The sequence below is a fragment of the Benincasa hispida genome, chromosome 5, assembly GCF_009727055.1.
Source record: "Benincasa hispida cultivar B227 chromosome 5, ASM972705v1, whole genome shotgun sequence".
In the NCBI taxonomy this organism is placed as follows: domain Eukaryota; kingdom Viridiplantae; phylum Streptophyta; class Magnoliopsida; order Cucurbitales; family Cucurbitaceae; genus Benincasa; species Benincasa hispida.
The window spans coordinates 18,384,730-18,396,060 of record NC_052353.1 but is presented as its reverse complement, the minus strand read 5'-3'; positions in this window follow the sequence as shown (position 1 = coordinate 18,396,060).

Here is an 11,331-nt window from a genome sequence, read left to right as displayed (position 1 = left end):
TCTCACAACATATGCAAAATTAGGTGTAGTTTAGTTCAAAAACATAACACTTTCTATAATCTTTGCATATTCAAATCGAGAAACACTATCTTCCTTATTTTTCTTAAGATTCATACTAGTATTATAAGGTATTTTTACAGGAGCATCACCAAAACAATCAATTTGGATTGTCATAAAGTAAGAACCATTTTCATTTTTTCTTATACTAATACCAAGTATCACATCACCTTACCTAAATATTTCATTTCGATTTTAAGAACATAAATAACTTAGTATTATTACTTATATCTTGTTTGTACCAAAGACCAGTATATCATCTTAAGGAACTCTTATTCAAGAGTACCTATAAGTGGAAGCAGATCTTTCCAATTCATTGTGACAAAATTTCCACATATACATTAAAACATACTCATATGCATTCATAATGCTAAATTATTGACATGCTCAAAAGAACAATAAATAAGAGATCGAGAGATCATACCAGTTGAAGACTTATTCTTCATAGCAAATCTCGCTTTCACTGAGATGGTAACCTATCGCTCAGAAAAACCCAATCGTCTACCTTGAACAGTCTCCACATGAACAGAAGGAAACGGGAATGATACCACCACTTAGAGCCCTCAGTATTCTTAGAGTGAGAATCCAAAGAGTGCGCTTTGTTCGGATTTGGTAGGGGGGAGGAGGAAAGAAGATCGTATACAATGATCAAGCAAGTGGGAGATAGGCTCGTCTATCGTATAGAAAAAATGCTTGATCGTTTAGGCGAAGTATACGATCGTGTAGGAAAAGGTAAGCAATTGTCTAAACGATCGTGTAGGAAAAAACTAAGCGATCGTCTATACGATCATTTAGTAAATATCGGGCGATAAACGATCGTTTAGGAAAAGGTAAACGATCGTTTAGTAAAAAGCGCACGCTAGTGTAATCGTTAAGCAATTGCTAAGCAGTATCGTATAGGTAAGCGATCGTTCAAACACTATCGTATAGGCAGGTTTTGCTATGTGATGACACTCTTCAACACAATGTCCGCGAATGCCATGCTTAACACATCGAGAGCTATTTAAGCATCTCAAAGTAATTTTTCAGCTTACTCATGTGTTATGAAAACAAAAGAGATATCGTCTTATTACCCCTTTAACCGTCCAATTAATAAACAATGAATATCATCACATCATATTCATAACCTATGAATTAATATCATATATTAATCATAGTAATTTTCTCCCACTAGATATAAATCATATTTATATTCAATTTCATCCAAATTAAAAGTATCTCATACATAAAGTTAATTATATCATATATAATTAACTAGTTCAATTATATCATATATAATCGAACTCCCTCTTGTCAATTTAAACATTTCAAACTGACCTAAAAACTGAATCTCAACTTGTATCCAAGCTACCAAGGGGACCTTATGAACCTATGGCTCGAAGCTCTAACTGTACATGAATAGCTAACTAAACTCTTTAGCCACGATATCCACCATCTGTTAACTGCCAGGCATTCCACCAAAGATCGACAGTTGAACTCTTCTTACCATAGATATATTTCTATGTCCATTGGATATAACCTATCATCGATACGATGACCCTTAACAGATGCTCGTAAGTACAACTGGCCAATTTATCGTTTTGCCCCTATAGTTACATCTTACTCCTTAAGTACCAATGATCCCTCTAATGAACAATATAATGTAGCCCTACTATGTGTGAACACTTCTCGGGCCATGAGAAGGTGTGTTGCATCACATTGTTCAAGCCTCAAGATCAACCCTTAAGAGAGCAATCTATCTACTTCCCCTACTTTGGGAAAGAAGTGAACTCCATCTTGTGAAGTTGAGTTCCCATCTCCTAAATCTGACGAATCCCCAAAGTAGTAGGTTTGGGTCGACGTTCTGGCTAGCCGCACCCATACAAATCAAAGGACCGCCCTCAATCATAGGAGTTCCCAACTCACTCAGGATTAAGGTCATGTTATCTATGGTCATCCTAGTGAAGTGAAGTCTCAGTCATGAATGGAGTTATATGACGAGACGTTAACACTTCGAGGTTAGGTCTTATACAAACTCTTTGTATAGGACGCCCCCGCTCACATGTCCCTATTCGAATGATCAAGATTAGACCATCTGTGACGAGTCACAACATTTGTAACTATTCCACAAAGCGGGTCGCATCCGTAGTGTTACGAGGATAAAGTTCCTCTCCTATGTCTATATACTACAAACCATTTTGGTTGTCACCTAAGACATGATCTACTTGTATGTCACTACATACAGCTTAAGTTACTTAAAGATAACCATGGATATTAAGTTTATTGGTTTGTTGTAAAATAAAAAATATCTAAATGTGCAAAGTCAAGAAGTGAAATAAATATCATATATATTATACATTACAAACCTTCTTACAAAGTTGTTTACAAACTACAGGACACGAGACTTTAGGGCACAAACCCCAATAGGACTCTAGGGCCGAAAACAAGGGGTTACACTTATGCGAAATTGTTAAGGGTTAACAGTTCTGGACCGAACAAATGGTGGCTGTTAGGTTCAGTTCAAGAGTTGGTTCTGCCTAGAGAATATCTCATCTAAGTGAAGGGACATCTGATCACCCCACCAGTGACGTTTGTCCTGCCTCACTGGGGCATCATTGCAAAATAGAATTTTTATCACTTATTAAGGCTCTGATACCAACTGAACAAACTCTTATTCAAGAGTATCTATGAGCAGAAGCAAATCTTTCCAATTCATTGTGACAAAATTTTCACATATACATTCAAACATACTAATATGCATTCATAATGCTAAATTATCGACATCCTCAAAAGAATAGTAAATGAGAGATCAAGAGTTCATACTAGTTGAAGACTTATTCTTCACAGCAAATCTCACTTTCGCTGAGACGGTAAGCTATAGCTTAGCAAAATCCAATCGTCTACCTCAAACAGTCTCCACATGAACAGAAGGAAACGGGGATGACGCCACCACTCAAAGCCCTCAATATTCTTGGAGTGGGAATCCAAAGGGTGGGCTTTGTTTGGATTTGGTAGAGGGAAGGAGGAAAGAAGATCGTATACAACCATCAAGCCAGTGGGAGATAGGCTCGTCTATCATATAGACAAAATGCTTGATCATTTAGGTGAAGTATGTGATCGTGTAGGAACGTAAGAAATCGTCTAAACAATCGTGTAGGAAAAAACTAAGCGATCATCTATACGATCGTTTAGTAAATATCGGGCGATAAACGATTGTTAAAGAAAAGGTAAACGATCGTTTAGTAAATAGCACATGCTGGTGTAATCATTAAGCGATCGCTAGACAGTATCGTATAAGTGAGCGATCATTTAAGCATTACCATATAGGCACAGGTTTTTCTAAGCAATGACACTCTTGAACATAATGTCCGCGCATGCCATGCTTAACACACCGCGAGCTATTTAAGCGTCTCAAAGTGGTTTTTCAATTTACTCATCCGTTATGAAAATAGAAGAGACGCGTCATATTATCCCTTTAACCGTCCAATTAAGAGATAATGAATATCATCACATCATATTCATAACCTATGAATTAATATCATATATTAAACATAGTAATTTTCCTTCACTAGATATAAATCATATTTATATCCAATTTTCTACAAATTAAAGTATCTCATACATAAAGTTAATTATATCATATATAATTAACTAGTTCAATTACATCATATATAATCGAACTCTCTCTTGTCAATTTGAACATTTCAAACTGACCCGAAAACTGACTCTCAACTTGTATCCAAGCTACAAAGGTGGACCTTATGAACCTATGGCTTGAAGCTTCAATGGTATGTGAATAGCTGACTAAACTCTCTAGCCACGATATCTACCATTCGTTAACTGCCAGACATTCCACTAAAGACCGAAAGTTGAACTATTCTTACCATAGATATATTTCTATGTCCATTGGATATAACCAATCATCAATACGATGACCCTTAACAGATGCTCGTAAGTACACATGGCCAATTCACCGTTTTGCCCCTGTAGTTGCATCTTACTCCTTAAGTACCACTGATCCCTCTAATGAACAATATAACATAGTCCTACTATGTGTGAACACCTCTCAGGCCATGAGAAGGTGTGTGGCGCCGCATCGTTCAAGCCCCGGTATCAGCCCTTAGGAGAGTAATCTATGTATTTACCCCTGCTTCAGGGAAGGAGTGAACTCTATCTTGTGAAGCTGAGTTCCCAGCTCCCAAATCAGACGAATCCCCAAAGTGGTAGGTTTGAGTCGACCCTCTGGCCACTCGCACACATGCAAATCAAAGGATCGCCCTTAATGGCAAGAGTTCCCAACTCACTCAGGATTGGGGTCATGTTACCTATGGTCATCCTAGTAAAGTGAAGTCTCAGTCATGAATGGAGTTATATGACGAGACGTTAACACTTCAAGGTTAGGTCTTATACAAAATCTTTGTATACAACGCCCCCGCTCACATGTCCCTTACACTAGGATTAGACCATCTGTGACAAGTCACAACACTTGTAACTATTCCACAAAGCGGGCCGCGTCCCTAGTATTACCAGGATAAGATTTTCCTCCTATATCCATATACTACAGACCATTTTGGTTGTCACTTAAGACAACTTGTATGTCATTACATACATGCTTAAGTTACATAAAGACAACCAGAGATATTAAGTTTATTGATTTGTGGTAAAATAAAAAATATCTAAATGTGCAAATTCAAGAAATGAAGTAAATATCATATATATTATACATCACAAGAATTCTTACAAAGTTGTTTACAAACTACAGGACACGAGACATTAGGGCACAAACCCCAACATCATCAACATACAAACTAATAATCACATAATCAACTCAAATAAATTTGAGTAAACACATGATTTAAAGGATATTAACAAATATTCACGTAATCATCTCAAACAACTTGAGTAAATGACTTCTTTACATCCATGTGATATATTATAGAAATGCTATCAAAGGTTTATAGTAACAATTTTAAATATTTTACTCATGATGTCTAGAAAATATTTGAAGATCCATTTAAACCTAACTAGTTTGTTTTCTTTTAGAAATTGAGGATCCACGTTTAATTCATGATGTCTCTTTATAAGTTGCTAAATCACATAACAACCATAAATCATCAATATTTACTTTGTCTTTTCAAGATCCTAGACATGTTCAATAAAATAAAATCTTTATATTTTCAATCAATTGAAATTATATATATGTACACCTATGTACCCATGATCTTATCTAACTAATGTGGGACTTTGGTCGTATTCCCAACAATCCTCCCTCAAACAGAAGACCCACTGACCCTCTCCTGCAGTAGCCATTCATCTATCTAACTATTATCTAGGCTAACTCCTTTTCGCCAGAGTATATTGTCACTCTGATAGAGTTCAACTATGGATCATATCATGACCACTTTCAAGATTCCACCACATTTTTGTTTGATATCTAAGGATTATATCAACATGGAAAAACTAAGGACACAACTTTGATACCACTTATTAGGGATAATAACTCTCCAAATATCTTCACAATAGTATGGTATTGTATCTACTTTGGATATAAGCTTGTATGGCCTTGCTTTTGGGTTTCATCCAAAAAGCCTCATATGAATGAAGATAGTTATACACCCATGAAAAGTCCTTATAAAATATCCACATTGTCTTATAGTTTAAACACTATCTCAAATTACCATCAATTCTACAAACTTCTACACTAAAATAAAAGTGATGGAATTTACATATTTTCATACTACAAACAAGAGAGGTGACAGTAAAAAATAATATTATAGGGTGAAACTCAACTTAAAAGTTATAATAATAATTTTCAACCTCATTAAATTTAGTGGCCAAACATGACAATTTAATCATGCATAAACTTTGTGAAATATAACACACATGGAATATTATTTACATTCATGTTAACATGTTAATAGACATGCTCAAGTAGATTATAATAGCAACCCATCTAAGGGTTGAAAAACAATACAATAATGTTATTATTTCCTTGCCACATGTGCCATGAGATAATTTCATAGTCATCGAATATATATATATATATACTCAAACGAAGCAATAGGATAAAATTGTTAAATTTTCATGCAATTTATAAAGATTTGAAATATCTTTGATGATCAACAATGCAACAAAACCACATATTAAAAAATTCTTTATCATACGCATATATTGTTGGGGTTGACCCTAAATCTCGTAGGGTCTTATAATTTGTAAACCTTGTATACAAACATTTCCCAAAGCAGGGGTAAGTAGATAAATTTCTCCCTTAAGGGCTGATTTCGGGTCTTAAACAATGTGACGTCAAACCCTCTCTTGGCCAGAGAGGGGTTTTGTCATAGTAAGACTTTGATCTATTGTTCATTAGAGGGATTGGTAGTACTTAAGGAGTTCAATGTAACTACAGGGACAAAATGGTAATTTGGCCCAGTTGTACTTATGAGCAATTTGTGAAAGATCATCGTACTATTGATTGGTTATATCCAATGGACACAGAAATATATCTGTAATGCGAAGAGTACAACTGTCGGTCTGTAATGGAGTACCCAAATGTTAACGGATGGTAGATAAAGTAATTAAAGAGTTTAATTATTTATTCACATACCATTGGAGTTTCAAGCTACAAGTCCATATGGTCCATTTGCTAGCTCAATAGATTTAGTTGAGAATCAGTTTTTGGGTTAATTTGAAATGTTCAAATTAATAAGATGGAATTGAATTATATATGATATAATTGGCATAATGTATTTGATACATTATTTTTTAATTATAGGAAACTAATATTTGAATATGTTTCAAATATATTTTCTATGAAGAAGATTCGTAGTTGTTAAATTTAATATAAATATGATTTATATTAAATGCCATAAAATAGAGAAAAAGAACTATGTTTTATATATTGTATATGATGCAATATTAAAACTATAGGTTATAAATATAATATGATAAATTGGTTATCATATTTATTTATAATTATTAATTATTTAATAATTATTTTCCTTTTTCTCTCTAACCACCTTAGTGGGAAGTTATTTAGTTTTTATGGCAAAATGGGATAAATAAAAATATGATTTTTATTATTCTAGATCGAAGACACACGATTAAGAAGTCTTCTACATGATTTCATTGAGAGCCTATGCGATAAACTCAATTATCTAAACGATTGAGAGATCTTTTTATGCGATAAACTGTTGTCTTCCTCGATCTTCTTCCTCCTCCAACTTCTAAACACCCTCCTAACAAAAATAGCCAGAGTCCACCACTCATAGGTTCTCACACCGAGAATATCAAGGTAACTAAGTGGTAGTGTCCTCTCTTTTGGTTCGAGGCTTGCTGTTGTTGGAGGAGAGTTTGTTGCTGTTCGAGGCGTTCAAATTAGTCCGAGGCATTTACTTGAAGAAGAGTTCTTCAAAGGTATAATCTCTAAACTCTTTTTTTTTCTTATTTCAAATTCAATTTGATGTATTGAATCGTTCTGTTTACTGTAAATGTTTATGTTCAATCGAAATGGGATTTGGACGATCTGCTTCCGTTCAAAGGTTCTTTGTAAAATTAGTTCCTTCAATTGGTATTAGAGCTAGGTTCTGTTCTGATTTCCAAATTCCATTTGTTGTATTGAATCGTTTACAGTATGATGGGTTTTAAGTTTCTGCATTGTGTTTAACTTTTAAATGTATGTGAATGTTGTTGATGGATGTTTCGGGATAGTTGTCTCTGTTTTTGGCTTCCTTTTACATTTACAAAAGTTAATTGTAAAGGCCTCTTCATTTTTAGGCATAATTTCTTGTAATTGATTTTGTATTCATTTTGTTTTTGAGTCGTTCGTGAAGCAACAAACACAAAAGTTGCAGCTCGTTTCAATGGAGAAGACGAAATGGTGGTTGCATCGTGTCGCTTGAGCTATACGATCGTTTAGATTTGGTTATGTGTCCGTGTAGAGTTTTCTACACGATCATGTAGCATTTGCTAAATGATCGCATGGTTAATGCTACACGATCGTGTTGCGTTGGCTACATGATCTTGTAGGTGCTCAAGGGTTTAACGATCACGCGGTATTTGATACTCGACGCATGGTATGCATGCTAAACGATCGTGTAGACTACCATGCTCATCGCATAGTCGTTAGCTACACGATCGCATGGTATGCGCTACTCGATGCACGCTGCACGATCACATGGACTTTTATGCTCATCACATAGTCCAAAGCTACGCGATCTTTGCTACACGATCGTTTACACTCAATGCTCGTTGCTCGACGATCAAGAGATTTGCTACACGATCAAGCAGCGAGGCTTCAAGGCTAGCAGTTCAAGACCCAGTTCATCTGTTCCAAACCGGTTGACTCAAACATTGGTCATAGATTAGCCTATTTTTTCCGATTTTTTAAGATATAGTATTCCGGTCCATCAACTTTTATTTAAATATGCATGTGATGTATATTTATTTTTATATGCCATAATGTATGTCATATAGTTTTAAATCCCACCATAGGTTATGCATTTTTCATGCATCATTTTTATATTATAAGAGTTATAACATTTTAGTATGCATGATTAAATTACATTAAAGCATGCTCATGCATTATGTAATATAAAAGTTATAATATATGCATGCATTATAGCATATCCATGCATCATTTATATATAAACATTATAATATAAGGTTGTATGTATGTATGGGTTATATGCTATAGCTTGGTTCATTGCTACATTATATAAAAGTTATATATTAGTAATGAATGAACATTGCATGAAGCATGACATTACTTTCGGTTAATTTATAAGTGTTATAAATTACTTATGTATGTCTAGCCAGCAATGTTGAATGGTTTTAATTGTTTCATTTTTTTTATAAAAGTTATAATTAATGAAATTAGAATTAAATCAATAATAAAGAGTTTCATGCAAACCTTAGGCTTTAATCAATTTTTAAAAGTGTTCTAAAATTTGATTGAGATAGACCTAAGATCACATTTCTAATGAGATTAGAAATTTAAGTTTAATTTTTTAAATCAGTTTACTTGGATTAAATTGATTCTAATAAATGATTAAATATGTAACAAATGTATCTATAAGGGACCTTTTGGCTAAAGCTGGTTCTGGCCAGGCTGGGGTACTTAAGTCGATGGAAAAGTCGCACCTCTACCTGGGAACCTACCTGGAAAGGTGAATTAGATAGATTTGTTACATGCATGAAAATTTAATGAAAGTCTGTTAAAGAGTTTAATATGACTTGAATCAAACTTGTTTAATCATCAAAAGCAAGTGTTGTTTTTTAGCAAATTAAACAAACAACTTAGTTAAAATCAGTATCCGAATTTTTTAAGTTAATGAACCCTAGGTAGAACATTCAGTGGAAGGTAAATAGGGTATATGATACTTCATTTTACCTCTACATGTTTGTCCCTAAAAGTTCACACTGTGGGATCTATCCTCAGTCTCGAGGCACTTCAAAAGTGTCCCCTTACAGGTGCATTTGGGTAGGTCAATACCAAGTTTAATGGAAAGAATGTTCATAGTAAGTGGGAGTGGGACGTGTGACAACATATCCCTCGATCTCTCTCATTAGGTTGGATAAAGCTTTTGTGCATCGCCTTGAGACACCTTGAGAGTGTCCCCTTAAAGGATGACAGTTTTGCACAACACTTTATTTGATCTCCAGAATTGGATAGGGTTGTTTTAGTCTCTTGTCCTAATAAGCTTTTCCCTAAGGTTGGCTCATTAAGGCGAGACTCTAGGGCCTAAAATGAGGGGTTAACAAATTCTGGACCGAACAATGGTGACTATTAGATTCAGTTACAAGAAGTTGTTTCTATCTAATGGTTGAGAATGTCTCATTCCAGTTACAAGGCACTTGATCACCCTACGGTGACTTTTGTCCTGCCTCACTAGAGCATCATTACAAAATAGATGTCTCTTAGAGTACACTAGAACTATTTTGCTAAAACTTAATTGGTTTTAAAAGTGGTTTAATGCAAGTAGACTTTTTTAAGTTTGTTAATTTTTCAGCAATTTTAATTATGGCTACTGTTGCTCTTTCATTATTTTCCGCTGATAAACTAACTAGCAAAAATTATGCAAGTTGGAAAAACACCATTAACATGATACTAATCATCGATGACCTTAATTCATCCTTATGGAGGAGTGTTCTCCTATTCCACCTCCTGCTCGAAACGTTTGAGAGGCGTACAAGCGCTGAACACGGGCGAACGAAAAGGCCCAAGTGTATATCTTGGCCAACCTTAATGACGTTTTGGCCAAGAAGCATGAGCCCATGATCACTACACGTGAGATTATGGAGTCCTTGAAGGGAATGTTCGGATAACCATCCGCGCAGCTCAGGCACGGCGCTCTGAAGTACATATTCAACTCACTCATGAAGGAAGGAACATCTATTAGGGAACACATTCTTAATATGATAGTCAACTTCAATGTGACAAAGATGAATGGGTCGAGCATCAGTGTGGCTAGCAACTTACACATGAAGGAGTCGTTACGAGAAAGCTTCCTTCACTTCATAAGCAACGTTTTCTGAACAAGATTGACTTCAACCTTACAACTCTACTCAATGAGTTGCAGACTTTCCAATCTTTGCTGAAAAGCAAGGAGAAGAAGGTTGGTGACACAAATGTTGCTTCATTTTCCAAAAAGTTCTACTTGTTGCTTCATTAAAAGTGGTTTAATGAAAGTGGAAGAAGAAGAAGGGTGGTAAGAAGAAGGCGCCTGCTAACCCACAACTTGCTGCTCTAAGAGGTAGGCAACCAGTAAAGGTTGACAAAGGAAAATGTTTCCATTGTAATCAGGACGAGCACTTAAAGCGGAACTGCCCCAGATATTTGGTAGAAAAGAAGAAGGCCAAACAAAGTAAATGTGATTTACTAGTTTTGGAAACTTGTTTAGTAGGGAATGATGATTCTATCTGGATTATTGACTCTAGGGCCACTGACCATGTTTTTTCGTCATTTCAGGGAATTAGTCCCTGGCGGAAGCTTGGTGCTAGTGAGATGACGATACGAGTCAGAATCGAGCACGTCGTCTTAGCTGTTGTCGTAGGAGGTCTCCAGTTGACTTTATAGATTAAGTTTATCATTCTGAATGATGTATATGCACGAGTTAAAGAGGAACTTAATTTCTGTAAAATCTTTTCTTGAATGTAATTATCAACTAAAATTTTCAGTTAATAAAGTGTTTATTTTGAAAAATGGTGTTGATATTCAGATCCTCCTATCCATTGCCTCATATTATGACTATGAGATATGACAAATGGATGTCAATACTAATTTTCTGAATGGCAATC